The sequence below is a fragment of the Puma concolor genome, chromosome B1 (assembly GCF_028749965.1).
Source record: "Puma concolor isolate L17-30 chromosome B1, mPumCon1.1.hap2, whole genome shotgun sequence".
In the NCBI taxonomy this organism is placed as follows: domain Eukaryota; kingdom Metazoa; phylum Chordata; class Mammalia; order Carnivora; family Felidae; genus Puma; species Puma concolor.
In genome coordinates, this window is record NC_141670.1 from 130200756 (window position 1) to 130227862 (window position 27107).

Below are 27107 nucleotides of genomic sequence, written 5' to 3' on the forward strand. Positions count from 1 at the left end.
AGTGTATATAAGCAAATACAATCCATTTAAGGAGTCATTAGTAATGCTCACTGGGATAGTCCCCTTTCTACACACACACACACACACACACACACACACACACACACACACACACACACATTTCCCTTGGCCTACTTTTGTTAACATCAAGGAATGTTTCTTTGTTTCTTGCCAGACCCCAGGGTAAAGAAATCTTGCTCAGGTGAATTACAAAAAACTACAGGCTTTACCCAGCTCTGTCTCATCTAGTTAGGACATTTCTTTCCAAATTGCCAGGCCCTTTCTTAACCAACAAGTTTCTAATGGAAACAGCAGGATTAACAGCAGGTCAGTGTGTGCATGACTGTGAAAAGGGAGAAAATGGGTATCCTATTTTTTTGATTTAAAAAAATAGAGATTTCATAGCAATATACCTGACATGTATATTTTGTTGATGCCAATCTATACTAATTTTAATAATTTACAGGAAAAACTACTTAACTATTAAAGAATAATATTGACTTCATTTATTTCCCGGACAGAAAGCTTAAACACGGGACTATGTGGTTGCAAAGAGGAGACCAGTAAATCCCCTTACTCTTCGGGGAAGAAAGCTCTAGGTACTTCCCAAGGCAAAATGTCCCCATTCATTTGCAAATAATACTATCTATACTGTCTTCTGTTCCTAAATCAGGTGTCTTACACATACGGTTTTCAAATTCTAGTCATCACGCTTAACATCCCTGGGTGTTTCATAGTAACACTACAATGATAGTGACTTTCTTGACTTTTGAGTATTTCTAAAACCAAAGGTCTGAAATTTACAGGAAGAAATGTGCTTTTCTTACTTCAAAATTATTTAAAAGTATTTAATGTTATTTTAATGTTATATGATTTATACCCCATTTCTAAAAAAAAGAACTGAAGTAGTTATACTGCAGTATATTTCCAGTATAGAGGAAATATGACCTTATGAAATACTTTCATATGCAGAAATTGTTTTGTATTTCTGAATTTAGGCTATGACCTATTTTTTTAGATTAGATTCAGGGACATTTTTATCCTAATCAAAATTTTTTCTACTCATATATTGGTATGTTAAAACTTTACCTATATTAAAACATGAATTATTGAGGGGCGCCTGGGTGGCTCAGTCAGTTAAGCGTCCGACTTCAGCTCAGGTCATGATCTCGTGGTCCGTGAGTTCGAGCCCCTCATCAGGCTCTGTGCTGACAGCTCAGAGCCTGGAGCCTGCTTCAGATTCTGTGTCTCCCTCTCTCTCTGCCCTTCCCCTGTTCATTCTCTGTCTCTCTCTGTCTCAAAAATAAATAAAAACATTAAAAAATTTTAAAAATATGAATTATTGTACAGACATCTGAGACATCAAGCATAAAAAGACCTTATCCTCTATAGCACAGAATGGAGAACTACTTCAGTGTATTGAACTGTCTAATCCCTTTTATATATATTTTTTAATTTTACTCTTTTCCTTTCCTACATGTAGCACTTACCAAAATTTGTAATTATGTAATTATATATATGGTCATTATTGCAATCTCTATCTCCTCTAGCAAAATGTCTCCCTGAGTGAAGTGATCACTTATAATTATTTTTATAAATAGGTATTACTAACATATTATAGTATTAATAATGTGCCAGGCATAGTTTAAAGTACTTTAAGTACTTAAATGCATTTAATTCTCCTAACAGCTCTATTAATATGATTATTATTTGTACTTTGCAAGGCGGAAATAGAAAGAAGTTAATTAACTACCCCAAAGGCCAATTGCTGAGAAGTGTGGGAGCCACTCTTCAAACCCGCGCAATTCCCTGACTTTGGTGTTTGTGTTATTAATGACTGACTATGTTATTTGGCTTGGTTTGAAGTAGTCTCTAGAATCAGACTGCCTTTTTAAACTTTAGCCCCACTCCTTATTAACACAATGACTTAGGTAAAGTTAATTAACTGTTTTGTTTTTTAAAAAATAATATATAACACCTGCCACAAAAAGCTGGTGATAAAATTAAATTACTTATTACATAGAAATATCCAGCTCCAGGGACGCCTGGGTGTCTCAGTTGGTTAAGCATCTGACTTTGGCTCAGGTCATTATCTCACAGTTCACGAGTTTGAGTGTGGCTTCTGGCTCTGTGCTGACAGCTAAGAGCCTTGAGCCTGCTTTGGATTCTGTGTCCCCCTCTTTCTCTAGCCCTCCCCCACTTACACCCCAGCTCTCTCTCTCAAAAATAAACATTTATTTTTTTTTTTAAAAGAAATATCCAGCTCCTTATACCATGCTTGCTTCATTGTGGGTATTCAAAAAGATTTGTTGAATGAATGAATGAATGAAGGCAAAATTACTCTATAAATACACATAACATACCCTTCCTAGCTTCTTTGTTTACTTGTTTATTTTTCAACCTATTGCCAAATTGTATATGATCAACTCCTTTGGGGAAAGAACTGTTAAAAATGCAAATGAATTCATGGAACAAAACACAGAAGCCAGTCTTTGTGACCTTGGATTAGGCAAATGAATTCTAAAATATGACAACAAAAGCATAGCAACAAAAGTAGAAATAGATGAACTGGACTTCAGAAAATTTAAAAATTTGTGTGCACGAAAGGACACATAAAGAAAGTAAAGACGATGTTAAGAACAGGAGAAAAATTTTGCAAATGCTATATGTGATTAGGGGCTTATGTTGAGAATATACAAAAAACTTTTACAATTTAACAATAAAAGGACAAATAACCAAATTTAAAAATGGGCAAAGAATTTCAATACACATTTCACCAAGGAATATACACAAGTGGCCAATATGTGCATGAAGAGATGTTCAACATCACAATCTATCAAGTGTCAATGAGATACCACTTCACACATAGGGTTACTTAATTAGAAAAAGGAAAAAAAAAAAAAAGTAGGCAATAACAAGTGCCGGTGAGGATGTAGAGAAATTTAAACCTTCCCATATTGCTGGCAGGAATTTAAAATGGTGCAGCCATTTTGGAAAACAGGTTATATGTTTTCCTCAAAATGTTAACACAGAATTATTTATCACAAAACCCAATGATTCAACTCCTAGGTACAACTCAAGAAAACTTAAAATATACAGCCACATAAAAAAATTGTACAAAAATGTTTAAAGAGTATTACTCCTCATAGTCCAAAAGGGGAACCACCTAAATGTCCATAAGCTAATAAATGGATCAACGAAAAGGTGATCACTGTTCATAATATGGAATATTATTTGGTAATAAAAAAATTGATACATGCTAAAATACAGATGAACCTTGAAAATATTTAACCAAGTGAGAGAGACAAGTCACAAAAGCTCACATACCTTATGACTCTATTTATCCGAAAAGGCTAGAATAAGCAAATCCATGGAGACAAACAGTAGATTAGTGGTTGCCAGTGACTAAATGGAGGGGTGAATGGGAAGTGACTGCTAATGGGTATGGATTTTCTTTTGGGAGTGATAAAATATTCTAAAATTAGTGGTAATGATTACACACTGTGAAAAACTAAAAACCACTTAACCGTACACTTCAAAAGAGTGAATTTTATGGTATGTGAATTCTATCTCAATAACGCTGTTGTTACAAATGTAAATGAGACAAGAGCTTCTAGTTGCAATACTTAAAGGATGTATTTCTTCACAGAAATGTTTTCTTCACAGTATGTGTTCATTTATTCTGAATTTCAGTTCCCAAGACAATGAAATGTATAGTGAGACTTATCTTTAAGATCTTTCCAGCTATGAAATTCTAGCCATAAAGAGATGTTTTGTCTCACTGAAAAATTACAAAACTACACGCAAATACACCCACCCACACACACACACACACACCCACATTCCACATATATACTTAGTTTTATTTTATTCTACCTAATAAATTTACACTGTGAAATGTATAATTACAAATAACGTAATGTTTTATCTTAATAGAGCTTCTCAACTGAATTAACAGATCACAAAAATTTTCTTTGTCAGAGAATGAAAACACGATTTAATATATTTAAGCCTAAAATTGCACTTAGGTATACATTCATCCTCTTTTCAATATGACTGCCAGTTGAAAATACAACAGAATGTTTCATGGGATAAAAGGCTTAACAAGTGTTAGTGGGGTAGAAAGGTTGGAATTAACAGTATGTTAGAACCTGCGAATAGCTTGAAGGTCTATCAGCTTATGGGTGCAACCTGAGACGGATAATGGCAATTGTGAGGGTACAAACACAATCATGACTCAGTTTCCAATTCTGGAGAGAGCAAACTGTCCTCAAATTATTATTGTGAAAGAGTAACCTGTGTACTGTAGGATATAGAAATTTGCGCTAAATAAGTAAGCCCAGTTTGATATCTGCATGTTTATTATCTCTCTTCCCATGAAAGCATAATGTGAATAGCTAACAGAAAATGGATGATAAATAATCAGATCTCTGACTAAACCAAATGTAACTTTTGTTTTACTTTTTTTTATTTTTTTTTTTCCAACGTTTATTCATTTTTGGGACAGAGAGAGACAGAGCATGAATGGGGGAGGGGCAGACAGAGAGGGAGACACACAATCGGAAACAGGCTCCAGGCTCTGAGCCATCAGCCCAGAGCCCGACGCGGGGCTCGAACTCACGGACCACGAGATCGTGACCTGGATGAAGTCGGACGCTTAACCGACTGCGCCACCCAGGCGCCCCTGTAACTTTTGTTTTAAATGTCAAAACTAAAAATGAACAGAGAATCAATTCAAGAAATAATCGATGTACGAGCTGTAATGGACTTTGAGATTACCTGATTCAGGTAGTTGTACTGCTTTTTAAAGATGTGAGGCACTCTGGTCCCACTGCTAGATAGTAACATGACTATTACATAGAGTGTATTTCTTTAATTTCCCTTTTAAATAATAAGGTTGAAAACCTAAAAAACACTGAAAGTTACATAATCATCTAGTTTCTCTCCTATCATTCTCCCTCATCTGCCTAATTCTATTCTCGCCTCTCCCATGAATGATGACTATTCTGAGTTCCTTGAGTATAATTCCAGAATTTGTATGCATGCACAAGGAAATAAAAGTATAGGATATCCTCACCTCACACTCAAAAATAAGACTGTACATGATACACACTGCTGTCTTGCATCTGCTTTCATATTAAAGTTTTTCCTGGAGATATGTCCATTTCTGTATCTAGACGTTTTCCATCCTCTTAGCATTTGTATATTATTCCATTGTTTAATATGCCATAGTTCATCTTAACTCTTAGTGCCAAATGTTTGCTATTTCAAATGCTGGTGCAAATGAATGTTTATGTATATATATGTGTGTGTGTCAGAATATCTCTAAGCAGCTACATGAATACGCGATTTCTGGGTGAAACGCAGGTTTTACCAGGCCACATAAGTCTGGGGTAGACACAGTAATGGTAATCAATACCAATCTGACTCAACCTTCAAACACAGATATGGAAGAATTCAAAATCTCCTTCATATGGTCCCTCAGTAATTACTCTTTGTCATGTTCCCTCTCTCACTTACACGGACAGCAGGTTGGTCTCAGGTTGCTATTGTGACAATTATCTCCTTCGTGTCCTGACAGGAGCTATATTTAGATGTCTCTGTTGTCTTCTACTCTGTTGTCTTCCTATTACCCCATGGTTCTCCATGCCACTTATTTTTTTTCCTAGTTTACTTTTTTTTTATTTTATTTAAATCCAAGTTAGTTAACATACAGTGTAATAATGGTTCCAGGAGTAAAATTTCATGATTCATCACTTATATATAATACCCGGTGATCATCCCAACAAGTGCCTTCCTTAATGCCCATCACCCATTTAGTCCATCCCCCCACCCAATTTCCCTCCAGCAAACGTCAGTTTGTTCTCTGTATGTAAGGGTCTCTTGGGGCGCCTGGGTGGCTCAGTCAGTTAAGCGTCCGACATTCACTCAGGTTATGATCTCACGGTTCTTGAGTTCCAGCCTCATGTCAGGCCCTGTGCTAACAGCTCAGAGCCTGGATCCTGCTTCAGATTCTGTGTCTCCCTCTCTCTCTACCCTTCGCCCGCTCGCACTCTCTCTGTCTCTTTCAAAAATAAACATTTAAAAAAAATTTAAAAGAAAGAGTCTCTTATGGTTTGCCTCCTTCTCTGTTTTTAATCTTATTTTTCCTTCCCATGCTGTATGTTAATCTGTTTTATTCTCAAATTCCACATATGAAATCATGTATGTTCTTCTCTGACTTATTTTGCTTAGCATAATACATTCTAGCTCCACCCACATTGTTGCATATAGCAAGATTTCATTCTTTTTGATGGCTGAGCAATATTTCATTTTATATATTTACCACTATTTCTTTATCCATTCATCAGTCAATGGACATTTGGGCTCTTTCCAATTTGGCTATTGTTGCTAGTGCTGCTATAAACATTGAGGTGCATGTTCCCCTTCGAATTAGCATTTTTGTATCCTTTGAATAAATACCTAGTAGAACAATTGCTGGATCATATGGTAGCTCTATCTTTAATTTTTTGAGGAATCTCCATATCGTTTTCCAGAGTGGCTGCACCAGTTTGCATTCCCACCAGCAGTGCAAAAAGGTTCCCCTTTCTCCACATTCTCACCGACATCTGTTTTTTCCTGAGTTGTTAATTTTAGTAAATCTGACAGGTGTGAGGTGGTATCTCATCATGGTTCTGATTTGTATTTCCCTGATGATGAGTGATGTTGAGCATCTTTTCATTAGCCATCTGGGTGTCTTCTTTAGAAAAGTGTTTGTGTCTTGCTGATTTCTTCACTGGATTATTTGTTTTTTGGGTGTTGAATTTGGTAAGTTCTTTATAGATTTTGGACACTAACCCTTTATCCAATATGTCACCTGAAAATATCTTCTCCCATTTCATCAGTTGCCTTTTAGTTTGCTGTTTCCTTTGTTGTGCAGAATCTTCTAACTAGATGAGGTTCTAATAGTTCATGTTTGCTTTTGTTTCCCTTGCTTTTGGCGACATACCTAGTAAAAAGTTTCTATGGCCCAGGTCAAAGAGATTGCTGCCTATTTTCTCCTTAAGATTTTGATGGTTTCCTCGCTTACATTTAAGTCTTTCATCCATTTTGAGTTTATTTTCATGTTTGATGTAAGAAAGTGGTTGAGGGTCATTCTTCTGCATGTCACTGTCCAGTTTTCCCAACACCATCTGAAGAGACTCTTTTTTCCATTGGATATTCTTTCCTGCTTTGGCAAAGATTAGTTGGCCATACATTTGTGGGTCCAATTCTGGGTTCTCTACTCTGTTCCATTGACTTATGTGTCTGTTTTTATGCCAGCACCATACTGTCTTGATGATTACAGCTTTGTAATACAGCTTGAGGTCCGGAATTGTGATGCTTCCAGGCTTGGTTTTCTTTATCAGGATTGCTTTGGCTATTTGGGGTCTTTTCTGGTTCCATACAAATTTTAGAATTGTTTGTTCTGGCTCTGTGAAGAATGCTGGTGTTATTTTGATAAGGATTGCACTGAATGTGTAGACTGCTTTCGGTAATATTAACATTTTAACAATATTTGTGTTTCTGATCTGTGAGCATAGAATTTTCCATTTCTAAGTCTTCTTCAATTTCTTTCATAAGCTTTCTATAGTTTTCAGTGTACAAATCTTCTACCTCTTTGGTTACATTTATTCCTAGGTATTTTATGGTTTTTGGTGCAACTATAAATGGGATCAGTTCCTTGATCTCACTTTCTCCTGCTTCATTATTGACATATAGAAATGCAACCAACTGGGGCTCCATCAATTCAGGTCATGATCTCATGATTCATGAGTTCGAGCCCACTTCAGATCCTCTGTCCCCCACTCTCTCTCTGCCCCTCACCTGCTCAAACTCTCTCTCTCAAAAATAAATCAACATTTAAAAAAAAAAGAAATGCAGCCAATTTCTCTATGTTGATTTTGTATCCCGTGACTTTGCTAAGTTCATGTAACAATTCTAGCAGTTTTTTGGTGAAATCTTTAAGGTTTTCCACATATAGTATCATGTCATCTGCGAAGAGTGAAAGTTTGACTTCTTCCTTGCCCATCTGGACGCATTTTCTTTTTGTTGCCTGATTGCTGAGGCTAGGACTTCCAACACTATGTTGAACAGTGGTGAGAGTGGATATCCCTGCCATGTTCCTGACCTTAGGGAGAAAGCTCTCATTTTTTCACCATTGAGGATGATATTAACTATGCATCTTTCACATATAGCCTTTATGATCTTGAGATATGTTCCTTTTAACCTTACTACCTTGAGGGTTTTTTTATCAACAAAGGACACTATATTTTGTCCATTCCACTTCCATGCAACATTACCTTCATCACTTTACCTTACAATACGGAGCATTTCCTCTCATTCTCAGTTTATTCCACACAGTCAGGTGATATAATTTATTTTTCTTTACTCTTGATTTTGAGTTTTTAAATAGTAACGAATATATTTAATTAGCAATTCCTTCTGATCATCATATTCACTGACGGTTGACAGATGTCAATGCTAGGCTAGCTAACAGCCTAAGCTCTGCCATTATCTCTTATGTACAGAGAAAGACGGACACACAATCAAACACACACCCACATACAAATTTTAATTGTCCTTTTAGTTATCTTTGTCCTTCCTTTCAGTATAGTTATGAGAGAGCTATTACTGAGAACTTGTGATTTTTTTTTTTTTTGCCACTTGAGGTAACAAGGTTTAATGAGAACTTGTGATTTTAAAAGACTTCTAAACTTTTTAAATACTTTAGCTTATGAGTCAACAGCAATTCATAAATATATTTGTAAAATAAATGATCTTTCTTATAAATTCTGTGATAATTATGACACTGTTCTGAATTATGGAAGTCTCACGTAATTATTTCAAAGGTCTTCAAGATTCAAATTTTCATAATTGTGTCTAATGTGAGTTACAGACTACTTTCATTGTAAGAAATAAAAAAAAAGGAATTGTTCTTCAACCTTTGTTTTACGATGTGGCTCATTTTAGTTAATGTTTGATCTTATCATATCTCAAGAAACCATAAAATTGAGCAACAGTTTGTCCTGTTAATGAATGGTTTTTCCATGTTTTAGGAAAATAAATTAAAAAATAAAATCATTTTATTTAAACTGTTGGTAAATCAACACTCCTACACTGGAGTTCATTATTTAGAATTTATACAGAACTGGAAACTCCTAATGTACTGAACCTTTTCTTACCTTTTCTGCTCTTCAGAACTACCTTTTAGATCCTAAACTCTGCTAGATAAAAATAAACAATAATAGGTTATAATCATTCATTACAATTATTATTTCGCTGTGAAGATCTAGAACAATTATCATTTATACTCCTCTCTTGGCATTTATGTGCTATCTCTATCATTTTATGTTTATGTGTCATCCAGTAATTAGGCTCTAGCCCCTGAAGTTAAATCATTGTGTAACATACATTTCCTAATGCAGTGTCTCTCTCATGTAGAAGCTTAAAAATTACTAGCTGAAGATGACTGTGTGTGATTATCATAATTTAAAGTACATTGTTAATTAAATAGGATCATTTATATTATAAAAGGATTTAGCACAATGACACACACAAAAAAATAAATATTTTTTTCTCCATATTTATCAAATGTTTTTGGTTAATATGACACGCAAGACACTGGCATCCTCTTACTTATTTTTTCAAAGTTTTTATTTAAATTCCAGTTAGTTAACATACAGTACAATATTAGGTCCAGATGTACAATACAGTGATTCAACAATGCCATACATCACCTGATGCTCATCGCAAGTGCATTTCTTAATCCCCATCACCTATTTAACCCATCTGCCCACCCAAATCCCTTCTTAAGATCATCAGTTTGTTATCTATAGTTAGGAATCTGTGTCTTAGTTTGCCTCTCTTTTTTTCTCCTTTGCTGGCTTCTTTTGCTTCTCAAATTTCACATGAATAAAATCATATGGCATTTGTCTTTCTGACTGACTTATTTTGCTTAGCATAATACTCTCTAGCTCCATTGAAGTGACTGCAAATGGCAGCATTCCTTTTTATGGCTGAGCAATATTCCATTGTGTGTGTGTGTGTGTGTGTGTGTGTGTGTACACACACACTTTTTCCTTATTCATCAATCAATGCATACTTATGATGTCTCCATAATTTGGCTATTGTAGATAATTCTGCTATAAACATCAGGGTACATGTATCCCTTTAATGTCTTTGTATTCTGTAGATAAATACCTAGTAGTGCAATTGCTGGACAGTAAGGTAGTTCTATTTTTAACTTTTTGAGGAACCTCCATACTGTTTTCCACAGCAGCTGAACCAGTTTTCATTCCTGCCAACAGTGCAAGGGGTTCCCTTTTCTCCATATCCTAATCAACACCTGCTGCTTTTTGTGTTGTTGATTTTAGCCATTCTCACAGATGTGAGGTGGTATCTCACTGAGGTTTTGATTTGTATTTACCTGATGATAAGAGATGTTAAACATCATTTCATGTCTGTTGGCCATATGTATATCTTCTTTGGAAAAATGTCTACTCACATCTTCTATCCACTTTTTTTTTTTTTTAATTTTTTTTTAAATTTTTTTTTTCAACGTTTATTTATTTTTGGGACAGAGAGAGACAGAGCATGAACGGGGGGGGGGGGGGGGGGGCAGAGAGAGAGGGAGACACAGAATTGGAAACAGGCTCCAGGCTCTGAGCCATCAGCCCAGAGCCCGACGCGGGGCTCGAACTCATGGACCGCGAGATCGTGACCTGGCTGAAGCCAGACGCTTAACCGACTGCGCCACCCAGGCGCCCCTTCTATCCACTTTTTAATTGGATATTCATATTTGGGGTGTTTAGTTTTATAAGTTCTTCGTATATTTTGGATACTAATCCCTTGTCAGATACGTCATTTGCTAATATCTTCTCCCATTCCATATGCTAACTTTTAGTTTTGTTGATTGTTTCCTTCACTGCGCAGCTTTTTATTTTGATGTAGTCCTAATAGTTTATTTTTTATTTTGTTTCCCTTGTTTGTGCCTCATTTTAATTAAAAATATAATAAAGGATAAGCTCTTTATTATTCCTTAAGCACTTTAGCTCTATTTTTCATGGAACAGTTAAAATACCTACTATTGAAGTAAATTTCTCTGTTGTCTTGGATAAAACAATGCTAAGTTTAAATGTAAATTTTCCCATAATACTTCACCAATAGCAAATGAGTCTAAACATTTCACACAATGTGTCAAGTCACTTAAAGGATCATTTCCTTAAATCAGTTTGGCTTTAATAAGTAACACCAAAATGTTGATCATATCTAATTCTTTTGTCTCATTAAAAATTACAGATGTTTAACAAGAAATCTGCTAAAAGCTTATTACATATTTCAAAAGATACAATTTCTTTGATACCAAGGACTGGCTTGGTATATTTATATTTTATAAAATATAGTTTTCTATAAGGACAAATATTTAGAGAACATAAAGTGTTTAGCCTTCAGAGCCAGACTTCAGTTTGAAAATAATAACTAATACTTACTAGTTGTTAAACTTTAGTATTCCCCTATGAAAATGAAATACTTCCATGAAAGTCTAATTGTTTAGAGTGTTACAAGGAATGGAAATATTATATTTAAAAATATGACATATAATAAATAGTAAATGTTACCATCATATTGTAACTATATCCAATATTTTGTAGAAAGCATGTTCTATCTATGAGACAGATATGTGGTCCCATGAATGTACATAGAATAAATATATCAGGAACAAGAGAGCTGGCAATTGGCAAGAATGAATATTTTGAGTTTGAAGACCTGGTTTAAGCATTGATTCTGCTTAGTTAACATTTTGTATCTCTTGCACAAATCATTTTAACTAACTTTTACTTTCCTGATTAGTGAAAAGATGATAATATCTATTAATTAATGTGATTTTTGCAATGTATCTGAAAATCTTTTTAAAGAGCTACAAAACTATTATTTTATTATACATCTTCATTTTTTCAAGATACTAATTAAATAGATGAATTGGTCAAAAGCTGTCCTCCTACTATTTTCTGAGTTCCTACAAGGCAGAGATCATCTTATTTCCTTTTAATGATTCGTTGAAAAACATTAATTGTTTTTTGTTATTGCAAAAACATCCCTGTTACTAGTGAGTATACCAACAAAATATGTGGGCATTCAAGCTAATTTTTTATTAATTATTGGAGAAAATACTATATTCTACACAAACTATTTTAAAGAAAATATTGGGCAAGTTCATTTAATTCAGAACTTAAAAACATTCTGTAATTTTAATTTAGGTCAGAGATTGTATTTTGTCAAAATGTATCACTAACAGAATTAAATATGAATTACCTTTCATTACCACTGAACACTAAGAATAAACAACTGGAAAGTAAACTATTGGGAAGAAGTCAAAAAGTAATAGTAAACAAATGCAAAATATAAATTTTATAAAATTGCATGGCTATTAAACAGAACTTATGTGGAAAGAAGTATACTAATTTACACAAATTTATGTTAATTAAGTATTGCAAATGCTACTTACATCAAGTCACAATAAATGTTATTGAGATTACATATGATTATAGAAGCCAGGCACTTGGTGGAGGCCACTGCACAGACCAGACTTCACTCGCTCACCTACCTCACTCTATTCCTCTACAACCATGTCTGAAACACCCAACATGGCTGAGATTGAGAACTGAAGAAGACAGAAACACAGGATAAAATTCTACGACCTTCAAAAGAAGTGACAGAACAGGAGAAGCAACCAGGCAAATCATAATAAAGCAGGCACCACCAATATGCACTGTACATCCCACGAGAGCACTGCCTTATTTTACTTCTTTTAGCTGTTTAACTTTGTAAGATGCAGAGAGGTTGGATCAAGTTTAAATGACTGTGCTGCCCCTTTTCACATCAAAGAATCGAGAAGTACTGCCAACAAAGGCCATGCCAGCCTCTACCACCTGCCTGTCTGGCCAGCAGGGAAGGAAAAGAACTTGCATGTTGGTGAAGGAAGAAGCTCGGTGGGAGGACAGTGAAATCTAGAGTAAAAACCAAGTTGGTCCAACGTGTTCGGTAGGCTACAAAATGCAGTTTACTCAGAGTGTTATTTTTTGTTGTTATTCAAACGATTTTAATTACTGGAATGCACAATGTTTAAATATGCAAATAAATAGTTTTAAAATCTGAAAAAAACATACAGAAAACTATAATAATTCTTACAAGTTGGACTTCAGAGAAAATGAATAAATTTTAAGAATTAAAACTTATTCCATGTAGAAATTTGGAAACTTATTTAATCAGGCTTATTCTACAATTTTTTTTTTAAATGTTTTAATTTTTTATTATTTTTTGTTTTAGACAGAGAGAAAGAGTGCAAGAGGGGGAAGGGGCATAGGGAGAGGGAGAGACAGAGTCTTAGGCAGGGTCCACACTCAGCAGAGAGTCCGACACAGGGCCCAACCTCACAACCCTGGCATCATGACCTGAGCTGGACACTCAACCAACTGAGCCATCCAGGTACCCCAGTAATTATTTTTATAAGGTGTAATTTATCATCCCTGGTGCAAAGTATTTATATTTTTTTCAGCTAAAATATCAATAGGGAGCTTAACATACACAGTAATCAGTGAACTACAGACTACAAAACTAACCACACCACAACATCTAGGACAAGATCAAAACATCTGGCCTGTGTGAAAAAGGTTTTCTAGAATGCATGCATAAGGGACATTACTTATTAAGATTAATATACCCTATGCTGATCAATAGATCATTTGCTAAAATTGCTGTTCACCATCAGTAAAGAGCGGCCCTTAAATAAAATCAGTGAAAATAACCCCTTCTTCACTTGTTGGCTAAGGTCAAGTATGGTTAACACTCAGTGAAAACAATTAATAAATCATAACATGTTTTAAAAAGATGTGGAATTGCATATGATTGTATTATTACAAATACAAATAACATGCTGATGGTCTTTATTGAAACGAAAATTATGGCCCAATAATTAGGCATTGAGGTGTCACATAAAAACCTAGCAAATACCATAAAGGAGATCAGTGGTATTTCCACTGGCTTGCTGTGTAACCCTGGACAAACCAAGTCACCTTTTGTGACTTGGCTGCTTAATTTTTGAAAACATGATGACTGAAGTGATAAACTCAAATTGGTATTATTCAAAATGACCAACACTAATTACATAAATATATATAACTGGGAAGGCATTTCATCAGATCACCAGATTGTAACATAAAAATTCCATAAGAATGAATATCCAGATAGCTTTATTTTCCCCTGACTAGATCAATAAGTATGAAAAAAAATGCTCTCCAGATCATTTCTTCTAGGTTGGGGCTTAGGTAGATCTTCAGTTTAGGTACTGAATTCAACTATGAATTCAACTGTACTATCCCATCAAATATTCTGAGAACTTAATATGTATTAATTATCAAGTGGCAGATGACTTCTAAAAATAACTCTTCAAATACTAAATTTCTGAGGATGCTGATTATATAAAACCATCCAAAAACACAGATAAGCCATGTCATCTAGCATGCCGCTATATTATACAGATAGAAATTCACATCTCCATTTCCCCCATCGTGACAAATTAATAAAACCTTTTCTGTTTTCACACACACAAAAAAATAGTATGAAACAAGAATATTATGATGCGTCTCTAAATTCTTCAAACTTAGGGGAGCCTGGGTCGTTCAGTCAGTTAGGCTTCCGACTCCGGCTCAGGTCATGATGTCATATTCTAAGTTCGGGGCCCACATAGGGCTCTGTGCTGACAGCTCAGAGCCTGGAGCCTGTTTCAGATTCTGTGTTTCCCTCCCTCTCTCTGCCCCTCCACTGCTCATGCTCTCTCTGTCTCTCTCTCAAAAATAAATAAACATTTTAAAAATAAAAAAAAATTCTTCAAATTTAAACAGTATATTATTTATAGGACTTAATCACCCCCCCAAAAAAAAAAAAAAAAACAAAAACAACAACTTGACCCAACCACTCTGAACCCAGGAAGCATTTTAATAATAAAATATAAATCTCTTAATTAAAAAAAAACTAAAAACATGGAAAGAACCAAAAACTAAGCATAAAATTACATAAAACAAATACTTTCCTATTTAATTAACTGTTGGCCACCTATAAATATGTTCAAGACTGTCTTAGATTTATAAATTCAATAACATGCAGATTTATTCTCATCATAAATAGGTTAGGTGAAGAGAGGTTTCAAAAACAAAAATTCAGAAAAATGTAATTTAGCATTAGTGTGATCACAGCAGTTTCAAGACCAGTCACTGCCCCTTTTTGTATTTTTTCAATCCATTATACATTTTTGTGTTTGTACTTTTGTTTCATAGTTTGCATGAGTATTATTCTCCTCTTTGTTTTCAGTTACTCTATTTTTATTACTTGCTTATTCTCATTTACTTATTTGCATTCAATCGTTACCTAATGCTTCATTAGCATACTTCCATTCTTTTTTACTCTTGATTCCTGATTCTTTTGCTTAATGCTGAAGATTTGGGTTTTGCTTAATGCTGAAGATTTGGCCTCTATTTATCATCTTGTTCCTTCTTCAAATTCCCTTTCTTTCACCTAAATTCTGTGTCCTACTATGCTTGTGTGTATGTGAGTGCTAGGTATATATCTGCAGATATAACACTGTGTAGCATGAGTCAGAATATGATCGGAAGAGGAAGTCATGATAGAGTAACAAAACGCAGGATAAAGATAGGTTTTAGTTTCTTCAACAAAATGGTTAGAAAGTAACATTTTGAGAATTGACTGTATCGGTACGTCGTTAGTACCGGTTTTAGTAGATTACTGCCAGTCTTTCCAGACCTGAGACCTAGATGCAGAAGATACTTGGTAAATATAATCAAGTGTTACACTAAATGTACTTTACCTGTTCATTTGTCCTATTCATGTTACGTATTTTCCTTTGTATCAAAACATATAGTAGATCATTTAAATAAATATTTAAGTGTCATTCAGAAAAAGAAATCTGTTATAATTTCTCTTTCCCAGCCAGAATTATAGTTTCTAGTATGATTTAAAACTCTAACGGAAGGGCGCCTGGGTGGCTCAGTCAGTTAAGTGTCCAACTCTTGATTTTGGATCAGGTCATGATCTCCCAGTCAAGAGACAGAGCCCCACCTCAGGATCAGCACAGAGTGTGGAGCCTGCCTGGGACTCTCTCTCTGTCTCTTCCCCTCCCCTGCTCATGCACACTTACTCACCCGTGCTCACTCGCGCGCGCTCTCTCTCTCTCTCTCATAATAAATAAACTTTAAAAAATAACTCTAATGGAAAATAACTCTGTTCATACCTCTGTCGATTTATCCTTTAACTGAGGTTTAGCTCAAGAACTTAGATGTAATCACACACTGCATTTCCATCCAATGGGGCTGGAAAGAAGATCTATGTAGTCTGGCTCTAAAGGATTAGGAACTATGGCATTACCAGTTTGTCACAGTATTATTAAATAAAACTATCAATCACAAGGACTGAGAGTACACAGATGCATAGTGACAACACTTTTAATGTTTTGTTGGTGTTTATCAAATGAAAGGTAGCAGTGTTAAGAATACATTCGATGAAATATTTTATCAGTGATAGAAGCATCATTTTTAAAACATGATTTGGAAAACCATCAAGACTGTCAATTTCTTGAAAATATACTTCTAAGAAGCAGTTACTGAAATAAAATTATTAAAATACAGTTTGATGTCTGTATTTTTATGTTTGATACATTATTTTACATTTGATAAAATATATCTATTTTATATATATTATATATTATCTCATTTTTCATTTTTAGATTTTTACTAAGTATTTCCCATGTAATTATATCTTATTATCTGACAATATAATGTTTTAAAAATATATATACATAGGTTTTCAAGTGAAATGCTCCCTTAGTATATTAGTAAATGTATACTTTAATTATGTATCTAACAATATTTATTAATTAATCTCAAACTGAATTCACATTTAGAATTATGAAAGGAAGCAACAATTAAGATTACAAGATTTACATGTTCATATTACATTAAATTTTAATCCCACATTATATTTATCAACATTTTGGGTTTTTTTTTATTTCAAACATGAGGTATAAATTTACATGGATAGGTAATTTGTTCTACTCCTTTAAAAAATAATGTTTAAACTTTTAGAGAGAAATCTTTTAAGGTTGTATGCATGATTCTAGAGATTGCCTATATAAATGAAGAGGAAAGAAAATGATATGGATGAATATGATTGGCCCTGTATGATTGGTAAATATGACGAAAAATATATCATGTCAGTAATGGAGGGTAGGAGAGGCAATAAGGGAATATTCAGGTAAAATAATAATTTTTAAATCATACAGTCTTTTTTTTCCTTTAGCTACAAGGGATGTTACTGAGAAAAATAACAATATTTTAATAATGCCTATATTTTAGGTAAGTAGCATATCAGTGTTAATTTTCCAATTCTAACTATTTCAGGAAGTAAGAGATTATCTTTGCTGTTTTATAAATGTACACTAATGTATCTAAAATTAAAGAGTTATCGTGTGTGCAATTTACTCTTAAATGGTTCACAGTAATACATACAATTTAAAAAAAAATTTGTTTTTAAATGATACAGATTCAGGCTACATAATTGAAATGTGCCTTAGGTCAACCAATGTAAATCTGCAGTGACTAAAGTCATAATGAGTCCTACTGGTAGTTGTCAGTGGTATGTTTCCATAAAATAAAGTTCCAGACAAAAACTGTAGGTTTTTCAAAAACAGAATGAAGACAAAGACACTATGACAGACCTGTCATAGCCTGAGGGTGGGTCATTTTTTTTTAATGGCTCTTTCAGAATCAATTTCAGCAGCAGATACCAGTGTGGGAGTCTTTTCACAAAAGCAAGGAAAATACTGTAATGGGAGAGAGAGTGCTAGTCTTTTATAGCAAAGCTGCCTATGGCAACTCAACTTGCTATTACCTGTCAATACTTCAACAGAAACAATGGAAAAGGGGTTGCACCTAAAAAGTCCAAAGTAGTAAGAGGATAACAGTGGGTACAGAGAGAGACAACACACTCCTTGAGGACAGATTTTTTTTATCTACATCTGTAATCCACTCAGTCCTCTCTTTATCCTATAACATTTTGTTTTTCTACCTAAAAATCAGAAAAACTACTGGGGGAGGGGAGAGGCAAACCCCAGGGAGCATTTCTAAATGTTAGATGATATTTATTATTCTCAAGGTAAACAATGTGAGTAGTCAGTGGCTACAGTAAGAGTAATACTATTATTATTGATAATATTGATAACATTATTTAATATTTAAGCTCACTCCATGCCAGAGGCAGCATTAAGCACTTAACTATATACATTATGGCTTTTAATGCCTAAAATAATTTCATAAGGTAGGTACTGATAGTTTCAGTTGGAGATAGGGATATTATGAAGTTGCATAAATTGTTCAAGATCACAAAAGCAGCAGTTAACAGTTTAACTTCAGAGCTTACACCTCTATAAAACAGTTTGATGACCATACGCAACTTCACAATGTACAAAATGTTCCAAGTGTATTCCATATAGAGACTGATAGATTAACCAATCCATTATGAGTCACTATTTCTAACATAACTTTTAGAAAATACAGTATTCCTTGACATCAAATTATATGAATTTGTTATGAATTTGTGAATTCCCAACTTATGTGAATATTTCTTTAGCTGACAATAAGGAACAAACTATTTGCAAGTAAGGAAAATGTAACGTGCTAGGATCACAACTGAAGCTAGAAATTTCTGGCTTGATTTTATTCATTCAACAAATTTTATTAGGTGCCTATTTTGTCCAAGGCAGTGTTCTGGATACCAAGGAAGGCATGGTTAAGGAGACATAAATTCCTGGTATTTTGGAAATTTTTTCTTTGTGGAAAAAAAAAACAGAAAATATACAAGATAAAAATATAGAGCACAGTATAAGATAATAAGAGCTAGGATAAAAAGTAAAGTAGCAATACTGCAATAGACAGAATAGGTCTGTCTTATGTTGAGTAAAATCTACAATTCCCCATATTCCATTCACTGATTTTAGTTTTTCCCACTAGAGGCAAACAGGAGAAAAAGAATCTTTTCTTTTAAAGAAAATAGCCTTTAAATTGTATAATCATCTTTGACATCCTACCAGAAAATCTTCATATTTAAAATACACAGATTCTAATTTTATTAAAGGCACATGATATGAAATTAGTTTGTCTATTCTCCCCTGGACTCGATCCATTCTATTAATGTCCCTCTACAACCATGGACAGATCTAAAAGAGTCACAAGATGTGGTTGGATCAAGGCAGAGTAAACTTTTTCACTTTTTCTTTCTGTATACTGGAGTTCTATATCCTATGGATAACAACATGAATTCTAATAGAATTGGGAATAAAGGTCAGTTCTGACATTTATTACTAAATGGTTTCGGACAGGTTATTTATTCTCATTCCATTACTGTTCTTTATTGGTATACGATTCATAGGAATCTCGATCTCACTGCTTTGTTGTTGAAGATAAATAGGTGAGCATATGAAAGTTACTAGCTGAAGGTATACAGGTAGTACACAGTTAATGTTAGTTTCTCTCTTCCTCCCATATTGAGTTCAGAGTTGAGCTAAATTTGCATGCTGTAGTCAAAGTTTACCTTCCTCTCTTACTGTGTCTTTGTTTTTACTGCTTCCAGTTGTTCTGTTTTGGGTTTTCGTTTTTTAATTTTTATTTATTTTTGAGAGAGAGAGAGAGAGAGAGAGAGAGAGAGAGAAACAGAGTGCAAGTGAGGGAAGAGCAGAGAGAGAAAGAGAAACACAGAATCTGAAGCAGGCCCAGGCTCTGAGCTGTCAGCACAGAGTCTGATGAGGGGCTCAAATTCACTAACCCTAAGATCATGACCTGAGCTGAAGTCAGACGCTCAACCAACTGAGCCACCAGGTGCCTTTTTTTGTTTTTTCAAGACATTAGAGTTAACTTTGTTAAATACAATTTTGACCATCCTCATCTATTCTCTAAATTTTTCCCAGTTTTTTTTTTTTTTGGGGGGGGGGGTTCAATGTTGTAATTCAACAAATTTCTATTCTTTCCAGCTTCATAGCACCTGCAAGTTTGAGAAGATGGTTTCTAATATTCTTATCCAAGTTAATCATGAAAATTTAGAGTATGACAAAGTCAGGGATGGTGTCTTAAGCCACTAGTAATCTGCATTTCAGTTAATACTAATCCATAACTCATGATTATCTAAATATGATCTTTCAAGCAATTAAAATCCTGCCTGGTTCTATCATCTGTCAATATTTTTCTATCTTGCCAAAAGAGACATTAAAAGAGATCTTTGAAATGTCTTATTGAAATGTAGATACATTAACTCCACATCTTTTTTTCAGAGTGTATTTGAAGGAAATTCCAGTCATAAAGATTGTAGTACCTACCTGAGAAACAATTATGACATTCATAGCATCTACTAAGGTGGAAATTTACACAATTAGATATTCAAACAAATCCTTACAAGTGTGAAGCTGCACATGACACAGTTTTAACAGTTCCCAGAGGTTTTTTGTTTTTTTTTTTTGTTTTTTTTTTTACCTACAGAGAAAATGATCACATTATTTTGTAAAGGGAATCAGGTTCATGTCATATCAGTCACTGAGTTTTCATGTAACAGAGGAAAATGATGTAAAGAAAACACTTTATAAAGTTTTTAAATGTATATACGCCATACTGTCCCTTGCCCACACCTCTCCTATGTATGAGGAGTATAGTAAAATCAATTAAATGACCACTTTTTTAAATTTTTTTTTTACATTTATTTATTTTTGAGAAACAGTGAGACAAAGAGTGAGCAGGGGAGGGGCAGAGAGATAGGGAAACACAGAATCTGAAGCAGACTCCAGGCTCTGAGCAAGCAGTGAGCACAGAGCCTGATGCGGGCTCAAACCCACGAACTGTGAGATCATGACCTGAGCCCAAGTTGGACGCTCAACCAACTGAGCTACCCTGGCGGTGCTGAAATGGCCACTTTTAAAAACCATAATTTCTGTGTAAAAATATCAGATACTGGTAGCCATATCAAAGTACTGCGGAAATTATTTTTATAGATGAGCTTTTCACTAAATACCTAGTTCAGAATTCTTTTCTAGAATGTCAAACTTTCTAAATTATCAACATTATGTTATTACTTAGTACACTATAAAATTGTTGTGTATGCAAATCAATTTGAACGTTATTAGGTTAAATACAATGAAGGATCAGTTTCCATTATCGTGATGCTACTTTGGGTGTATGTTAACATGTACTGTGAATCCCCAAACAGAAATGTAGTATGCTAACATTCCTCATGATCCACTAACCACAAAACCTAGTTTTCTCATATAACTTACTAACATTTCCCAATTTCATCTTTATAATAGTTATTGAGATTAGATAATAAATATTTTAACCACAATTAGTATTACAGGGACTGAGCTCTAATGTTGGAGTTAAGAGTCAGGTCTATCTCTCACACACAGACACACAGACACACACAAAATCATAGGAGGCAAGGAATCAGGAATTAAATTAAAAACTTTTTGTATGAAATGAGACTCATGAGAACAGGGAGTAAGTCAATGTTTGGTGGTCATTGCTGGAGTACTATATACCTAGGACTGCTTAAAAAGAACAAGACTTGGAGAACAATGCAGGATCCCAGTGATGTGAACTGAGAGCCCTCAAGTGATGGTGGTTACTGCTAAACCTAGCTGATCTGTAGCATGCTTATTTAGATTGTGCTTTTACCCTTCCTCAGGATGAAGAATTGTATTAACATTCAGAAGATCTAGTCATGAGGAAATGTAGAAGGCAAGGGAATGAGTTGGCTGATGACTGGAGAGAGGCCCAAGGATACTACTGTGACTATACTATTGGAAATGCTATTACAACTTCAGGAAAATAGTGAAACTACAGGCAGAATATTGTGACTATATAGTAAAGTCAGAGAAACCAAAGCTTTCTTCTGGTTTTCAATACAGCCAGTGACCTAAAATAGTAAAAACTCTTCCAGGTACATAAAACTCTCCTCTTTTTCCTGACAGCAATATCAGCAATTGCCGTCAGCAAAACAATTTGGCAGAAAATTGATCTCTTTTAGAATTCTCTGACAGAAGATGAACAAACAATCTCCTTAAGCACCAGGTAGCACTGGTAGGAAATACATAGTAACTCTTCCAACAATAACAGGAAATATTTTTTTAAAATATTGGTTCACAAAAAAAAAAATGTTGAACATCTTTATTAGCCAAGAAAAATTGTATTTATACTACAGACTTTAAAACTCTTTTCAAAATGTAAGAAAGGCCCATTCTAAACTGAGAAATTGCTTAAAATAGGTAATCTATCATCCCATGTTCTGGCAATTATTCCTGCATAATATTAAGTCATAATATCAAGATAGTATCCACCAGAGATAACTTTCCACTTCTATTTACATCTTTTCTTTCTCTCCACTGACTATATACCCTTATTCACGTTTCTGCTCCTGGGCACAGCTACAGCAACATGGCTTAGTCTCCCATTTATCCTGGTCTAACACACTTATTAGCCAGGAATTGTCAAGAGAAGTAATCTTTGATAAATATTCCTGTCTGTTGTTCGTTGAGGGACATATTGGGAGGTGTGATCAAGGCTTATAAAAACATATTTCACAATGTATCTCATTCTCTGGATACTGCCTACTCTTCCTTCAAGCACAGTTGCTTTTACTGTTTTGTCTTTCATAATATCTCCTATACAAAATAAAGAAGCAAATAAAATATTTTGGGTACATAAAAAGGAAGAAGAAAAATATCAGAATTTGCCATTTCTGGATATATCTAGGTATCATCCCTCAATCTCCATTACATCTTTTTATTCCTAGAGTTGAAATATTGTTTAGGACAGTGAGAAATACCATATTTCTGAGTATCTAAAGTTATACATGCCTTACATTATTAGAACTGAAATATAAATATACATAAGTAGATAAAATCACTATCAACTGTTTAAACTCATAGCCCCAGTGTACTTTGAAATTGTTATATTCCACTAAAAATGTCTGCTCTATTAGGGTTTATTAAGCATATTACATCTGCAATTGAGAGGTAAAAGAAACACAACAGTTATCTTCCATTTTACCTTATCATCAATACCAAATTAATGATTGACATATAGGGAGTCATTTTTACATCAAATCTGTAAAGGTGACACAAATATATAAATATCTCAATTAAATTTTCCAGTCCTTCATAGCACTGTTTATATTTCCCTGATATCTAGAAAGTTAGCCACAATATTTTGTATAAATTCAAAATAATTCAATAAACAATATATTTATTTACATAGTAATTTGTTTTAATACGTATTTTCTTTTGAGCAACTTTTGATACATATCTTATCCAGCACAGTGAAGCAAAACAGATTTTGTTATCAATTAGTGCTATAGATAAGTCTTAAAAATAATAGGGGCTTAATTTAAGAATAAATATTTTTTGCTTATAATATTTTCTCTTTTCTACTACCTGATTTTCCTTCTCAAAGATCTTCTTTTGTTTTTGCTGCCTGTAATGCTATCTACATAGCTGCCAACTAAAATTAATTCCCATTTATTTCAGTAACATATTTTGTCATTACTTTGACACTACTGAAATGGAGAGTGTTGACAGTTTAATTTTTAATTGTCATACATCTGGACTTTAAAATTAATATTACAGTTCTGGTTTTCCCTTAAGAAATATAAAACAGAATACATGGTACATATCACTCTGATGATCACATTAGCAATGCCCTAACTGAATGTGAATATAGAATAATTATCCCCAATAAAACCTAGCCTGTAGAAAAGAAAGGGATCACGACAAAGTAGCAAAATGACAGACATGTTTCCTAGTTAGGTTGAAACAGTTGAACAACAACAACACAACAAAAAAAATGTAGGCATTACTATTTGAAAATACTTTGACCTCATTGCAGAGTTTTATCTGGAGGACATCACTGAATAGAACAGCATACAAAATTACTACCACATAAAAATGAATTTTAATTGTCAGATCACATAATGATGTGTATGTTGGGGGTGACATTTCACAAAGGGCATATTTTAGCTATTGAAGTATTGGAGGACTTAGTTTTAGGGTAAATTGCCAATTTATACATAACACAATACAAATTAAGTGTTTTACTTCCTATGTTTAACTCTTTAGAGCCCAGGGTAGGCCACCTCAAAATGTGTCACAATGGCATATTTATTATTTTGAATTAAAGTTACTTAGGAAACAGTCAGTACAGGGAGAACGCTCTGACCATTCTTTGTCCAGAAAGCAGGAAATAAATCTCCCATGTGAAAGGTACCCTCCTTGCACCAGGAGGTAAAGAGACATCCTTATTACCAGAGATAGGAAATTCAGAGCCAAAAAAGCTATACAAACAAATCTGGTTACTTTTATTTTTAGTGCCCCAGCTCCCGTTTAGAGTTCTTTACTGCTTGAAGTTTCTACACATTAAGCTGTCTTTGCCATGCCAATTCCTTACACATTTGTTTCTTTTTCTAATATGTACAAAAGCCGAATATCTCAGTTACTTGGGGGGGGGGGGGGTCTCAATTTTACTGCTTGGCTTCAGCATGAATGTAATTAAACCTTTTTAATCTGTTTCATGTCAATTTAATTCTTAATCAGCCAAAAGAACTTTGAAAAGTAGAGAAAAATTTCCCTCCCAACAACTCAAAATAAAGTCTTTCCAATTGAAAACAAAGGATATGCAAAATGTAGAACTATATTTACACAAACATTTGTTTATTCTAATTCTTTTTAATGTTTTAATTTTGAGAGAGAGAGACAGAGTGTGAGCAGGTAAGGAGCAGAGAGAGAGGGAGGCACAGAATCCGAAGCAGGCCCTAGGCTTTGAGCTGTCAGAACAGAAACCAACTCTGGGCTCAAACCCACGAACAAAGAGATCATGACCTGAGCAAAGTCAGGCTTAACAGACTAAGCCACCCAAGCGCTCGTCTAATTTTTCTTTTTAATTTTTTTTTAATGTCTATTTATTTTTGAGAGAGAGAAAGACAGACACAGCATGAGAGGGGAGGGGCAGAGCGAGAGGGAGACACATAATCCAAAGCAGGATCCAGGCTCTGGGCTGTCAGAACAGAGCCCTACGTGGGGCTCAAACTCACCAGCTGTGAGATTATTCCCTGAGCCAAAGTCAGCTGCCCAACCTATTGAGCCACCCAGGAATTCCTCATCTAATTTGTTTTTAAAACATATTTATGGTTACCTCATCATTCAGGAGCTCTAAATAATGTCAAAGACCTAAAACTTTACAACTAAAACTAAGTGATATTAATTTTGTTTGTTTTTTTTTTAAACACAGATGAAAAAAATGCAGCAAAGAGCTATAGTTTATAAATTCCATTACTGTAAGGATTACACATCTTGACTTCAGTTTTTATAATATCAACATGGTTACAACAAACTAAAAATAACATTAGGGAAAAAGTGGTTTTAATTCCTTATCTCAGACTGTGTAAGAATGTCTCTCTATTCTTTGTAACTCCAAGTGATATTCTTTGTTGCCACAAATAAAATATCTAATGTAAAAATTGAGCATTTAAATACTTTTAAAATTCACCAAATACAGGAGTGCTGATGCATAGGGGCACTTGCACCCCAATGTTTATAGCAGCACTTTCAACAATAGCCAAATTATGGAAAGACCCTAAATGTCCATCAACTAATGAATGGATAAAGAAGCTGTGGTTTATATATACAGTGGAATACTACTTGGCAATGAGAAAGAATGAAATATAGCCTTTTGTAGCAATGTGGATGGAACTGGAGAGTGTTATGCTAAGTGAAATAAGTCATTCAGAGAAACACAGATACCATATGTTTTCATTCTTATGTGGATCCTGAGAAACTTAACAGAAGACCATGGGGGAGGGGAAGGAAAAAAAAAGTTACAGAGAGGGAAGGAAGCAAACCATAAGAGATTCTTAAAAACTGAGAATAAACTGAGGGTTGATGGGGGATGGGAGGGAGGGGAGGGTGGGTGATGGTCACTGAGGAGGGCACCTGTTGGGATGAGCACTGGGTGTTGTATGGAAACCAATTTGACAATAAATTTCATATTAATAAATAAATTAGTTAATTAAGTTAATTAAATTCACCAAATAGGAAACAAATACTAACAATTTACAGAAACTACCCAAACTATTTAGCCATATAGTTATTTCCAGAAGTGGTCAAAATTTTTAAATTTTTTTTTTCAACGTTTTTTATTTTTATTTTTGAGACAGAGAGAGACAGAACATGAACGGGGGAGGGGCAGAGAGAGAGGGAGACACAGAATCGGAAACAGGCTCCAGGCTCTGAGCCATCAGCCCAGAGCCTGACGCGGGGCTCGAACTCACGGACCGCGAGATCGTGACCTGGCTGAAGTCGGACGCCCAACCGACTGCGCCACCCAGGCGCCCCAGAAGTGGTCAAAATTTTTAATTATATCCAAAGAGATGTGCAATATCAAAGGGTCATCTAAATATGTGTATTATAAATGTTTATGAGAATAAATCAAATCATAAAGATCAACATTTATGGAAGGAAAGTTAACATGACTATTTTATAACACTAGATATTCTGAACAATGACCCTGGAGCTGGCCTATTTTTTTGACAGATACATTTTTATATTTTAGAGGACACACCTAACACTTCTCACGATGTAAGGAAACATCTTTAAAGTGACAAGCCCATGGTGCATGATGGTGATCCAGGTTTCTCTCACAGCCCCAGCTTCACAAGCACTACCCTTTGGACAGCTTCCAAGGCCATTCCTAGAATGCCTGAAATGCATCACGAATCTCTACAGTCAATATCACTGAAACCTCAAGAGTTCTTCACGACTTCACATAATGAAGAATACCTAGACACCTACTAGCTTGAAGCATATTCTATCTGGAATTTTATTAATATATCAGTTCAAATATATGTGTGACTCCCAATCATTTGTATGCTTCCAGGTAACTCCTCCCACTATTAATATGTGGAACATTAGCTATATGAGTAGGATAGAAATC

The 27107-nt window shown here is 34.5% G+C and overlaps 1 protein-coding gene and 1 pseudogene across 2 annotated transcripts in view; one reads left to right on the forward strand and one right to left on the reverse strand.

Annotated features, from left to right (window-relative positions):
* Positions 1-27107, reverse strand: part of GRID2 (glutamate ionotropic receptor delta type subunit 2) — a 1503942-nt gene that overhangs the window by 1392816 nt on the left and 84019 nt on the right. The window lies entirely within an intron of this gene.
* LOC112859090 (thymosin beta-4-like) lies at positions 12648-13079 on the forward strand (annotated as a pseudogene).